This window comes from Bos taurus, chromosome 14, assembly GCF_002263795.3.
Source record: "Bos taurus isolate L1 Dominette 01449 registration number 42190680 breed Hereford chromosome 14, ARS-UCD2.0, whole genome shotgun sequence".
Lineage (NCBI taxonomy): Eukaryota > Metazoa > Chordata > Mammalia > Artiodactyla > Bovidae > Bos > Bos taurus.
This window is the reverse complement of record NC_037341.1, coordinates 76,349,845-76,363,388: the sequence shown is the minus strand read 5'-3', so window position 1 is coordinate 76,363,388 and position 13,544 is coordinate 76,349,845. Positions and strand designations below refer to the sequence as shown.

The 13,544-nt window shown below is 43.3% G+C and overlaps 1 protein-coding gene across 3 annotated transcripts in view; it reads left to right on the top strand.

Moving 5' to 3' along the window:
* The first annotated feature begins 1,038 nt into the window (after positions 1 to 1,038).
* The window catches only part of WWP1 (WW domain containing E3 ubiquitin protein ligase 1), a 144,985-nt gene continuing 132,479 nt past the window's right edge, over positions 1,039 to 13,544 (top strand). For 2 of the 3 annotated variants that reach the window (XM_025001523.2, XM_025001522.2), the window contains exon 1: positions 1,039 to 1,229. The gene's annotated coding sequence lies outside the window, so the exon portion shown is untranslated. Of the gene's footprint in view, positions 1,230 to 10,914; positions 11,009 to 13,544 lie in introns of all 3 variants that reach the window. The other variant, XM_059893203.1, reaches the window with a different exon arrangement.

The following is a 13,544-nucleotide window of genomic DNA, read 5'->3' as shown; positions in this document are numbered from 1 at the left end:
AAGAACACTGGAGTGGGTTGCCATTTCCCTCTTCAATGCATGAAAGTGAACTCATTAACGAGGATAATGGACCATTCTTATGGAACTGCTGTTTGGATTAATTGCACGTACACAAGCTCTTGCTTAGTATTTATCACTGTACTCTAGTGGGGTTCATTTCAGTTCAGTTGCTCAGTCCTGTCCGAGTCTTTGCAATCCCATGGACTACAGGACGCCAGCCCTCCTTGTCCATCACCAACTTCCAGAGCTTGCTCAAACTCATGTGCATCCAGTCTGTGATGCCATCCAACCATCTCATCCTCTGTTGTCCCCTTCTCCTCCCGGCTTCAATCTTTTCCAACATCAGGGTCTTTTCCAATGAGTCGGTTCTTCTCATCAGATGGCCAAAGCGTTGGAGCTTGTGGGGTTAGGGGAGTGAATGTTTAGGTTAGTAGCAAAAGTCTTCTGGTATGACCATGTGCTAAATGCAATTATTTACTCTTGCAATGGTTCTGGGTCAAACACTCAGCGAGATCACGGAGTATTAACAGCCTCCTTTTGCGTAAAGGGATCAAGGGAAGAACTCCACGGCCCCGTGAGCCTTACTGGAAGCCAGGCACCCGTTCGGCCGTGAACCAGAAAGTCCAGCCCGCAACACCCACGTCTGGCTTCCAGAAGCCTCTTCCCAAATCTCGGCGGCGGTCCCGCCCCTTGCACAGGCTCAGGCCCCGCCCCCTACCTCCCATTGGCTGGCCTTCCCCCTTCCTCGCCCGCCTCGAAGACCCGGAGGGGCGGAGTTCTCCACAGGCGGCCGCGGTGAAGGCGGGGCGGGGGGGCCGGGGCGCTCCCTCGCTGCGCATGCTCGCGGGGAGCCGGATTCCGGGTCCGGGCTTGGAAGCACTGAGCCCGGGCCGGCGCGGGGCGTAGGTGGCGGGGCGCGCGCGCGCTTGGGGAGCGGCGCCGGCTGCGCGGGCACGCGGCGCGCTCCCGGGCGGGGAGGCGTGGGGCCGGCTGGGGGCGGTGCGAGGCCGGGGCGGGGTGGGGGGAGGGGCGGGTGTCGGTGAGCGCGGCGAGCGGGTTCCTAGTGGCTGCGGGCGGCCTGGGCTGCCGGGGCCGCCGCCTGGGTCGCTGCCGCCGCCGCCGCCGCGCCTGCTGAGAGATGGCGGTTTTGGGCGCCGAAGGCTGAGGGCGCTCGCCTGTGGAGGAGGCGCCGCCGCCGGGGCCGCCGGGAGCCGACGGCTTCGCGCCGGGTGAGGACGCCGCGGCGCGCGGGGGCGCGGGGGCGCGGGCCGGGACCCCCTCAGGCAGAGACCCCTTAAGGCGGCGCCCGGGGCCAGCGCGGCCCGCCCCGGGGCGGGAACCCCCCGAGGGCCGTCGGGGCCCGGCGGCCGGCAGTGCTTTGAGGTGGGGTCGCGGGTCCGGGCCCGAGCTGACGAGACGGGCGCCCGGAGCTTCCGTGACTCGGCAGCCGCGGTCCTCGGGCTTCCTCGGCCCGCTCCCTGCCTACTCCTCGCCTCCCCTCAGAGCCCTCGTCCGGGGGCTCGCTGCCCCGGCTTCCACCTCAGTTCCGCCGTCCCGAGGCGAGGGTCCCCGCCTCACAACGCCTTTTTTTTTTTCCTGACATGTTATCGCCACCGGTTCTTCCCCGACTCTGCGGCTCCCCCCCAACGCAACCCCCACCTCCACCTTTGTGACCTGCTGGGTCCCAGTGACCTTGCAGTTTTTACTCGTCCTTATCTTATTGTGACTCGGACCTTTCTCCTTTTCGTCTCTTTAGACATTTAGAAATTTTTTGTCATCTGCCCATTGCTTTTTGCAGCCTTTAAACCATCCGTCTTGTGCACAACCAGCCTTTTCTTTGCTCCATAGGTTTCGGAGTTGAGCTTCCTTTGCTTCACCGTGATTCTATGAAACCTTCATCACCAAAGAAGAAAAGTATTTGTTACGTTTGCATTTTTGCTCTTCCAGGATAAAAATTTTTTCCAGGGCTTTTCATGTGGCTTTCTTTTCCTGTTTGCTTGGTTTTTATCTCTCTGTGTAGCTAGTGTGCAAAAGATGTGAGTTTCTGCTTTAAAATGTTACTGGTAATAGTAGTGTAAGGGATACAGTCCAAAGTTACCTTCCTTCTCTTTGGATTTTTGTTTTTTGCCTGAAATACCTGGTGTACAGTTGTATGTACATTTCTGCAAGGGCTCATGCTTATGTGTAAATCCACTCTACCTGTCTCATTAAGTCTGTATGTATTATGTAAGCGAAATGGACCTTTTAAAGAAGGAAGGCATTCTTTTATTTATATGACTTGTTTTTAGTCATAAAGTAGATAATTATCTGTGGCTGAATTTATCACTTTTCATAAATAGTTAATATTTTTTAAATTGAAAACAGTGTTGGGAGCTCTTCAAATTGAGAAGTGTAAAGTATGTGGGAAAACCTTTCTTTCTCAGGTAGCTTATTAACATTTTTAAATGGGTCTTCCCTTATAATGCAAAACTTTATATGACCTACAACATAGGGGCTTTGAAAGGCAGTAACAAAAGGTTACATTTTTGGAAGCTAGAATGTTGCATGTAAGGTCTCTGCCTTCAAGAGATAATAATCTGCTTATCCTGTGAAGGCTGAAATTTCTTCTACTTCCTTACACGATTATTAAGCATCTACTGCATGACTGCAGTGTATTTGGGGGAATATGAAGATGAGGGTGTTAACACTTTCTGCCTTCAAGGACTAGTTAGGCAGGAAGTTCTGTACACAAATGTCTAATTTGTCTTTTAATACATAACATTAAAAGAATCTGAATCATATTGAATTCAGATTCATAGGGGTTAGAGCTCACATCTTATTTCAAGGTGAGAATTAGAGGGGTTATTTCATAGAGCTTCTGGTTTTTGAAATCTTTGGTTTGAAGAATGACTATAGACTTTTGATAGGCTGGGAATCCAGGCAGAGAGAAGGGATTAAGAGAGCTCAGAGTTCATACATTTGGGGAAGAGGCAAGTATGTTTGGATGAAATATAACTTAGCAGTGCCAATATAAGGGGCCTCCCAAGTGGCACTAGTGGTAAAGAACCCACCTGTCAGTGCAGGAAATGTAAGAGATGTGGGCTCAGTCCCTGGGTCAGGAGGATCCCATGGAGGAGGGCATGGCAACCCACTCCAGTATTCTTGTCTGGAGAATCCCATGGATGCAGGAGCCTGGCGGGCTATAATCTGTAGGGTTGCAGAAAGTCAGACACGACTGAAGCAACTTAATACACATGCATGCATAATGGGTGGTAAAGCTTCAAGTAAAAATTTCAACCAGTTTATGGGCTGTTTTTAAAGCTGGGCATGTAACCTTGGATTTAGTAGGTGACGGGGGTTTTACAGATGATTTTTGAGTTGGGAAGGAAATGATTAAAGCTTTGTTTTCAGAGGATTAATCTGGCAGCAGCTTGTAGCATGAATTGAAGTAGAACTTGGAGGTACAACAGACGTCATTGCTGTGGTCAAAGGTGTCAGGGTGTCAACTCTACTGGCAGTAGTAGGGATGGAGGAAGGAAGTAGAATAGACAGAATTTGATAATGAGAGAGAAAAGAAAGTAAAGTAACTGAGGTTCTGATCCAGGCTGGTTGAGAGAATAGTGGTACATTTTGAACAACATCCACGGAAGCTTTATCTTCAGCCTACTTTACAGCGGTAGTTTTCAGGTAGTTCTCAACCTTTCAGGGATTAGTAACCCTTGCTGAAACTAAAGAAATCTGCTGGCCTGGAAAATTTCCATATATACCTGTGCTTTGTGGATAATTTTCGAGGAGTCTGGACCACCTAAATCTCCTTCATGGAACCTATAGGCTGGTGGGTTGGGAGCAGTGCTTAGAGTTACTGGGGACCTTTTAAAACAATAGAACCTTCAGATGTTTCCTATTACCAGTAAGAACCTCTGCTGTAGAGAGGTAGGCACATCTAGTGACAGTGTCTCCTTAGACTTGTGGTTTTTCACTTACCGAGAATTTTGACTAACTTATTTACTATTCAGTTACAGAACCAACTAATCCAAGAAGTTAAGTGATTTGTCTCAAGTGTTTCAGTTAGCGAATGGGTAAAGTAGAATCAGGAGTTGATGGACAGTGATGGTTTTCTTGTCTGGAAATGTGTACAACCGATTTACCATCAGTTGAATGCAATCACTATCTTTAAGTGACCTCATCAGTAGGGAAACTGGGAGGTTCCTTCCAGTTCTTAACATTTTGTGATTCTTGGGTTTTAGATTTTTATTAGACTGTCTGTACCTTTCCTGTTTTCTATGTACAGGGGAGCTAGTGAGACTGATAGGTGAGTTGGGTATATGGAGATCAGATAGGAATACCAAAACAGTCCTGCTCTCATTTATTTCCTTTGTATCTCACTTTGGGTTGGAGAGGTGGGGCTGGAGGGGAAGTAAGTGGAATAAGAACTTTTAAGAACTTTTATCTTCTATATTCAGGTGTTCCTACTAGAGAATAGTTCTTCATTCAGGAACACTTTATTAAGTAAAAATTAAAACTTTACAGAATACTGAAGTGTGGAGACCTAGTCAGCGATTTTTTTTTCGTTGGATTAAGTAGCTAATGCTGCATGTTATGGTTAAAGTGTAATTTGATTAGTAAACGGTTGACTTTTCTGCCTCTATAGGATTGTCTTCTTGGTAGGGAACCAGAGTAAGTTATTACACAGTATCCTTTATAGCTCTGGAAACTTTGATTCCATAATTATTAGAAAGGCTAGGATCTTTTTTACTCTTTCTATAAAAATATGATGTAATAATAACAAGCACTATACACTAATAAATTAGCCTTAGTGGTGGTTATAGAAATAACTAGCTAGTAGTCCATGGAGAAGGGTGTGGCAACCCACTCCAGTGTTCTTGCTTGGGGAACCCCATGGACAGAGAAGTCTGGTGGGCTACAGTCCGTGGGGTCGCAAGGAGTCCGACACGACTGCGACGACTTAGCACGCACCCACACATGCAGCTGGTAATACACAGTGGAGGAAAAATGTCTGATAAAAAGCACATACAGGGGTGGTTTTTTTACTCCCTGCTGGTGCTAAGAAGGATATCATATTTTATATATTACAGTATTTTACATGTTTTCATCATGGGTTATATACGTCATCATTTGATTCTCATGACAGCTGAGCAGTAGGTGTGTCAGGAATAATTGCCTTTTAGATGAAGACAGTGAAGCCCAAGTGAAAAAAACATGAAGTTTCCAGGATATATGGCAAGCAAGCTAGCAAGTGGCTAAAATTAGAACTAGAGCTAAAACCCATCTTTTTGTTCCTGAGTCAGTATTCTTTTCCCATCAACTCTTCATCTAAAATGGAAATTTAACTGAAGATTTTATGTGAGGAATTTGAATTTACCTGTTTGGAACCTGTGGTAAACTTTTTTACTTTAAAAAAAAAAACAAAACTTTTTTTACTGTGTAGATCTGAGCTTGTCTGTTTCTTCCTTTGTATTAAAATGGTACCTTCATTGTAGTTGCTATTGGTAACGTAAATTTGAAAATTTTAAGTATTTATCACAAGTAGTTATCCTTCTATCAAGGAAAAAGCAAAAGGTGATTTCTTGTCTGAAAAATACATTGGTGAAATGTAGATATTAATTTCCTTTTAAAAATCTGTTGGTTTTAATTCACCTGTTTTTACATTAGAAGTTCTTTTATAAGCTTTTTAAAATGAATATTTGTATTTTGGAAGCATATAAATCAGGATCTGATTTTCAAAAGTGTGTATCATGATACTTCACAGTTTTTGCCAGTATGTAAGAAGCTTTATCATTTAAAAAGAAATTTACCTTAAAAGCTCTTAGGATACATTTTAAATTCATATGTTTAAATGACTTTTGGGGCGTATATTTTGTAAAGCCATTTGTCAGGTAATTCCTAAGGTTTGTTAGGAATTTGCTGTCTAGGTCTGACCAACCTAGACAGCATATTAAAAATCAGAGACATTACTTTGCCAACAAAGGTCTGTCTAGTCAAGGCTTTGGTTTTTGCAGTAGTCATGTGTGGATGTGAGAGTTGGACTATAAAGAAAGCTGAGCACCGAATAATTGATTCTTTGAACTGTGGTGTCAGAGAAGACTCTTGAGAGTCCCTTGGACTGCAAGGAGATCCAACCAGTCCATCCTAAAGGAGATCACTCCTGAGTGTTCATTGGAAGGACTGATGTTGAAGCTGAAACTCCAATACTTTGGCCACCTGATGCGAAGAGCTGACTTACTTGAAAAGACCCTGATGCTGGGAATGATTGAGGGCAGGAGGAGAAGGGGATGACAGAGGATGAGATGGTTGGATGGCATCACCGACTCAATGGACAGGGGTTTGGGTAAGCTCTTGGGAGCTGGTGATGGACAGGGAGGCCTGGCGTGCTGCGATTCATGGGGTCACAAAGAGTCGGACACGACTGAGCCACTGAACTGAACAAAGAAAGACCCACATCTGCCTTGACTCTCCTGGAGCCTGTCATTTGCTCACAGCACTCCGCGGTGTCCCTGCTGCCTGGTTGGCCGGGGTCTCAGGGCTGGGCGGGCAGGGCCGCGAGGATGGCCCGGGAGCCTGCGCTCTGGGTTCAGGGAGCTAAGGGGAGGTTCTGACCGCGGGAAGGGCACGGACGTAGTCTTCTGGGATTGTGTGAATAGTTCGGATTGTGATAATTTACCTTTGTCGTTTTTTCTGGGTTTTGAACAAGTGATGCAGAAAGACAAGGGGAACAGAGGAGCCTTGTTTCAGGTTACTTACTGTGTAACAAACGTGAAAATAAGTGACTAAACAACCAGATTTTTGGCGGGGAGGTTGTTTTTGGGGTTTTTCTTTTTTGTTGTCCTTTCTTTTTTGTTTTTGGTTTGCAAGTTTGCTCTCCCAGGCTGGGCCACTTGAGCAGTTGTGCTGGTTTTGCCGGTGATAGCTTAATGGCTAGCATCCATTTAGGTGCTGGTCTTCTCTCTCTTTCTCTTCCTCTGTCTCATTTACCACACAGACTTGTCTCAGGGCCAGTTTTCTCCATTGGCCTTTCCAGGATTGCTGGCCTCACATAGTGGCTTAGGGCTTCCAGGAGTGCAAAAGCAGAAGCCACCAGAACTTCTTAAGGCATAGGCTTGGAACCAGCCTAGTTTTATTTCTGCCACATTCTGTTGGTTAAAGCAGGTCACAGGTCCAGCCCAGATTCAAGGGAAAGGGACTAGACAAGTATGTGAATCCCGGGAATCGGGCTTCTGGAAAACTATTTTGGCGGCTGAGACTTGAGCTGCCTGATACTTTCAGTTCTTGGAGTCTGGGCCTGTCAGATGGAAAGCTGAGTCTCAAGTGCAAATGATAGTGTGTTTGGCTTGTTACACAGATGGGAATAGCCAGTTGTCCTGGGGTAGAAAAGAAGAGAAAGTTTGCGGTCTCTGGGGTTTGACCCAGTGTGCCACCATAATGGGCAGGATCGACTTGCTGTACTTCAGGGTAAGAAAGTTCTAGATCCAGAGCTCAGGCCCCTCTGAAGCAGTGATTTACTCAGGTTAACCGTTTGGATCAGACAAATCCCAGTCAGCATCCCGTGCATAGACAGAGATCCATTAGTCCTTGTGATTCAATGCCAGACCTGGGGTAGCAGAGCTCCTGGCCTTAACTAGCCTTGAGCAAAATGGTGCCTCACAAATAGTATTGTCTGTTTGCAGTGTTGGGAAAAGTTTAGGATAAGCTGCCCTTTCTTGGAGAGTGTTAGAATGGAGAGAATATTCTTTCCTTTTGGAGACTGGAATGGAAGTCCTGTATCTCACTGTCACTATCTCAGTAGTATGTTTTTTTTTTTTTTTTTAGTTCGAGTTATATGCTAAGTAATATTATGGCTAACTATGGAATGAAGAAATTAAATGTATGTTTTGTTGTTATTATAGCTTCTGCATAGAATAATGAATCAGTATATTTCATTTGAAGAATTTAGGTGTAGATTTGGAGCATTTTTTAATTTTGAATAGATTTCTGCCTCCTGGTACAAATCTCTTTGCAAATTTCTGAGTATAGTAGGATGTTGGCTCTTGTGGGCAGAACTTGGTAATTGAGTGTACGCACTGAGAAACATTATTTATATAAATAGGAGCAGCTAGGGCACAGAGAAAGGTGTAGATCGAATTACCTTAAGGTGTTTCTTTATGACCCTCCTCCCTGTCCTAAATTACATGAGTGGTTTAAAAATATGCTAGCATTAACAGAATTGCTGGTGTGATAGCTTTTTATTTAACTAAGGAAAACAAGTTCTTTGATAGCTGTTTAGTATACCCGTAATTAGGGCCACACGGGACGGGTAGAAGCAAACTGCCTTGCGTCCTGACTTGAAGTCCGATACTCCTGTCGTACCTTAGCTCCAGCTTGCCACGGTGAACCACGCTTTGTGTTTAGTTAGTATGGGGAGGAGAATTAGTCAAATGAACTTGCTCTGTATAAATTAGGGCATACTTATTTTACCTTAGAAGTAAATAAATTAGATCTTTCTGCTCTTAAAATCAGTTTAAGAATTAAATGTGTGCATTCCTGCATGTGGGTCAGGAGCTGTAGCTTTAGAGTCAGGCACACCTGAGTTCTGTCAGTGATTGTTAATAGCAGTGTTACCTCAGTTTCTTCTTCTGTAAAAGGAAAAAAAATATCTTCTGAGTTTTTGTAAGGATTCATTGAAATATTATTATAAAGCAGAAAGAAAATGTGGTCCATTGGACATTAGCAGCCCTTGAACCATTTTTACTGCCCTCAATTCATTATTATTAACAAGTTGAAAATTTTCTGTGAGCCACTCATTTCTCAAGGACAGATGTAGTTTAGTTTGGCATAGGCAGAGCTGCATGTCAAATCTCACCTCTTAGCTTAAAAAATAAGTTGCTGAAAGGTTAAGAGTGAATCTGAGAAAGACACTGACTCAGCAGGGCTGCAGTATATCAGCTGGTGATGGTTTGGCTATACAGTCTGGGAACAAGAAACTGTTCACAGCGTCATTGGCTGAAGTACAGAGTGGGTCATAAGTTGTTGAGGTGCAGTCCCTGTATCATGGTCGTCTGGTTTACCAACATATTGGTTAAATGTAGGTTCTGTACTCTTCAATATCTGTGGTATGTTCCTAGTGGAGCTCAGGAATCTTCATTTTTAGTAAATACCTCAGATGATTTTGTACAAGTTAGTTTGAGAGCTGTTGGTATAAACTGAATGGATAATTTGGGGTTCTCATGTTCTTTGAGACCATTTTTTAACCTGTAGGATTCAATAAATTGTTGTTCGGTCACTCAGTCATGTCCGACTTCACAGCCCCATGGACTGCAGCACACCAGGCTTACCTGTCCTTCACCATCTCCCAAATTCTGCCCAAACTCATGTCCACCGAGTCAGTGATGCCATCCAACCATCTCATCCTCTGTCGTCCGCTTCTCCTCCCACCTTCAGTCTTTGCCAGCAAATATTGGTCTTTTCCATTGAGTCGGCTCTTTGCATCAAGTGGTCAACGTATTAGAGCTTCAACTTCAGTCCTTCCAGTGAATATTCAGGGTTGATTTCCTTTAGGATTGACTGGTTTGATTTCCTTGCAGTCCAAGGGACTCTCAAGAATCTTCTCCAACACCACATTTTGAAAGCATCAGTTCTTAGGTGCTCAGCCTTTTTTATTGTCCAGCTCTCACATCTGTACATGACTACTGGAAAAACCAAGCTTTGACTATACAGACCTTTGTCAGCGAAGTAATGTCTCTGTTTTTGAATATGCTGTCTAGGTTTGTCATAGCTTTTCTTCCAAGGGGCAGACATCTTTTAATCTCATGGCTGCAGTCACTGTCCACAGTGCTTTTGGAGCCCAAGAAATATATATGTATAATGTAAATACAAGGAGAACTTAACATCTGAACCTTTCAGATAGTTGTCCGGCTTCCCAGGCAGCTCAATGGGTGAAGAATCCACCTGCAATGCAGGAGGTGAGGGTTTAATCCCAAGTCTGGAAAGATCCTCTGGAGGAGGAAATGGAAACCCACGCCAGTATTTTTGTCTGGAAAATCCCATGGAGAGAGGAGCCTGGTGGGCTACAGTCTGTAGGCTTGCAAAGAGTCGGGCACAACTGAAAGACTGAGTATGAGCAAGACAATTGTCAAGGACTTGGTCCAAGCAACCTACAGAAGCCTAATACATAGAAATTACAGTGAGAAGCAGGCAAGAGAAGTAACCCTGAAAGAGGCACCCATCACGAGTCCTTGTTTAAAAAGTTTCCCTATATTTCTACAAAATATGTTTTTATGAATGAAAGTATTTCTTTTTTAAAAACTGGCTTAGCTGAAACAGTTAAGTTAGATACTATGATTATTTATCCAGTAATCTTCCTGCTTTTCACTTAAGAGAAATTAAGCTACTCAGAAATGGAGATTTTGAATGAAGTGTGTTTAATTTGGAATTTTTTCTTTTGGGTAGAAAGTAGTTTGAATGGGGCCATGATGTGTCTTTTGTGGAGAAAAGCCATTGCTTTGAATAAGGATATTGATTTGAGAAGAAAGTCGTGAGAGAAAGTTTAAATTTTAAATCGATCAATCCAAAAGAAAAAAACAACAACAAAGCCTTGAAGCTTCTTTTCTCTGACTTGTGTTCAGAGCAGTGGTCCTGACGACTTGCATCTGTGTGACTGTGACCCTCCTCAGTCCTGTGATCCTCTCTCTCGTTGGAACAGCAGGTCTTTACATTGGGGCTGTTCCCGGAAAAACTTAAGCTACGTATCAACCTTATTTTTATCGTCTTAGTACATATTGTGGTTAAAAAACATGCTAAACCCATGATTCTTTCTAAGTTTCAGTGGAAAGGATCAGTTGGCATTTGTTTAAGGAGCCTATTGTTTTCGTCTATTTCCACTGACTGACCAGTTCTTTGGGAAAAAAAGTGACAATAAACTCATCTCTTTTTGTCCTTCAGGCTGTGAAATGTGTTGATGTTTAGATGTGACTACCCAGAAAGGAAAGTGTACATCATACTCAGGAATTTCAGTGTGCTACATTAGAAGTTTTTGGTAATTATAATTTGTTTTAAAAAATTTCATTGTGACTTAATTTTCCTGTAAAGTATTAGCTAAACTGTTTAAGAGCTTAGGCCTTCAAGTTAAACAAACCTAGACTTCAATTCTGGCACTTATTTATTGGTTTGGCTTCCCAGGTAGCTCAGCCGGTAAAGAGTCGGCTTGCAGTGCAGGAGATCCGGATTCGACACCTGGGTTGGGAATATCCCCTGGAGAAGGGATAGGCTACCCACTCCAGTATTCTTGCCTGGAAAATCCCCGTGGACAGAGGAGCCTGGTGAGCTCCATAGTCCATGGTTGCAAAGAGTCAGTTATGGCTGAGACTAAGCACACACGGCACAGTGACCTTGGTGAAGATGGCCTTAGATTAGACCCTAGTTTCAGTGTATGTAAACTGGGTATTTACATGTAGAATGGTAATAGTAATAATAAAACCTATTCGTAGATTCATTGCATGACTTACACCTGACAGTACTGAGTAAATATTCACTAGGATGGGTTTATACCTTGTTTTTGGTGTCAGATGTGTTATAGAAATAATTCTTTTTTTTTTTTAATTTTAGAAATATGTAATTACTCCATATTCTTTGTTATATAAAACCCCAATAAAACCTTAGGGAAGCACTCTATACTTTCCCTGGCAAATGTTTAGTTATGGATAAATGAGGACAGTAGATAGTCACACATCTGATCAAATTTTGCTGCCAGATGAGCTCAGGTCAGTTCGGTTTTTGTCGCCAAATGAGTTACGAAGTTAAGTTTGTAAGAATGGGGATATCTGAAAGTTCATACTTAGCAGCCTGGTTTAAAATTCTTTGTAAAAAGTAAATTAGCACTGTGTTTTGTTACTGGAGTAGCCGTAAAGTATCTTGAAATCATGTAATTGTAGAGAGTTTTGCAGTACTATGTACCTTCAAGTGATTCAGTGTGGTTTTGATCTGATCCTTACTACAGATGTGGGCAGTTTGCTTTGTATCTCTTTGCAACATGGTCATGTGATGGACATGCTCCTCAACCTGCTGTCCTCTGTACTGTTGTGGAAGTATTGATATGGCAGAAAAATAGTGGAGTTTCTCAGAGTAATTGAGAGTATTGGAGTGGTGGTAGTGATGAGAGTTACCAGTTTAGGAAGTTACCAGTTTAGGAAGTTAACAGTTATTAGACATCTTCTCTATTTCATTCTGGAAACAATTCCAGTGTCTTAGAGTTAATGGTAACACTTTTCCCCTTCACGAAAGATAAGTTGATATCTTCATTTTACAGATAAGAAAACCAAGCCTCAGAGAGGGTGGTGAATACAACCGAGTAGGAGAACTGAAGTTTGGACTCTGCTGACATTGTCCAGCATGCTCTTCTCACACTAGGAACTGGCACTTTGAAACTGGAGAGTTAGCAGATCTCCACGGCTGCTTACCTGCTGGGAACTGAGAAGCCTTCATGTATTTGGAGATAGGCAGGCCGCGTTGTGGGGTGAATGTCGCTTTGGGTTGTGCTGTCTAGTGGCCAGTGCAGGGCAGAGGGGTGCTGGCCTCAGCAGCGGGCCTGGGTTTGGCCTTGACATTAGGAACCTTTCTGTGTGTCCCTCAGCGGTTCTCTCAATCACCTCTCAGCCTCAGCTTCGGCTCTGATTGGTGACTCGGTGCTTTTTGCTACTTCAGAGCAAATACTGTGTATTTGAAAAATACCAAGCCTTTAACATTTTTGAATTTGAAGGAAAGTTTTATAGGCACATATTATTAAAATACTGCACTTTGAAAGAAATGACAGATTATTGATGGAAATGTTTGTCATTTTGAAATATGAACTGTTACATGATGTAATTAACTTGAAATTTGATCTTTGCAGAGTGAGAATGTTACATTGGCCTGGATGTTGTTTCCCAGAATACATGGAAATGATTTATTAAACACAGTCCCAGCAGTCTACCTTCTTCATTGTTATGTGTTTATGCTTTTTACACATTCCTTGTTTTAAAATACTTTTTGAACTTTCAGGGAAAGCATTTTTAGTGACCTAGCTTAAAAGCCCCACAAAACCACCCTATTATAAAGTTGCTTAAGTGATAAAATAGTAAAAGAATAGAACATCAGATTGATATAGGAGACTATTCATGTTCAGTCTTGGGTTTAGCTCAGCATTTCTTTTTTTACTATCCTTTTTGTAACACAAATGTTGTGAAAGAGCATTGGCTTTGAGCCCAGGAGATCTGGGTTCAAAATTCTGACTTTGTAACCCTTTGTAACCCTGTGCAATTTACTTAAATTCCTAAAACCTCATTTTCCTTACCTGCTAGAAGAAATAGTAAAGACTGTGAAGGACATTAGAGATAGTTTGGGGGACTTTTTTTTGCAACATAACAAGACAAATAATAGGAACCTAATAAATGGTCATTGTGATTTTTACTATTTTTGGAGTCAGAGGCCTGACGATTCACATTCCAGGTTTAAGATTGGCCATGTTTCTGTGTCATTTAGGTGCCCCACATAAGTGCTGCCCAGCTGCCAGTCTCACGTAGCCACGCTCTGTCATC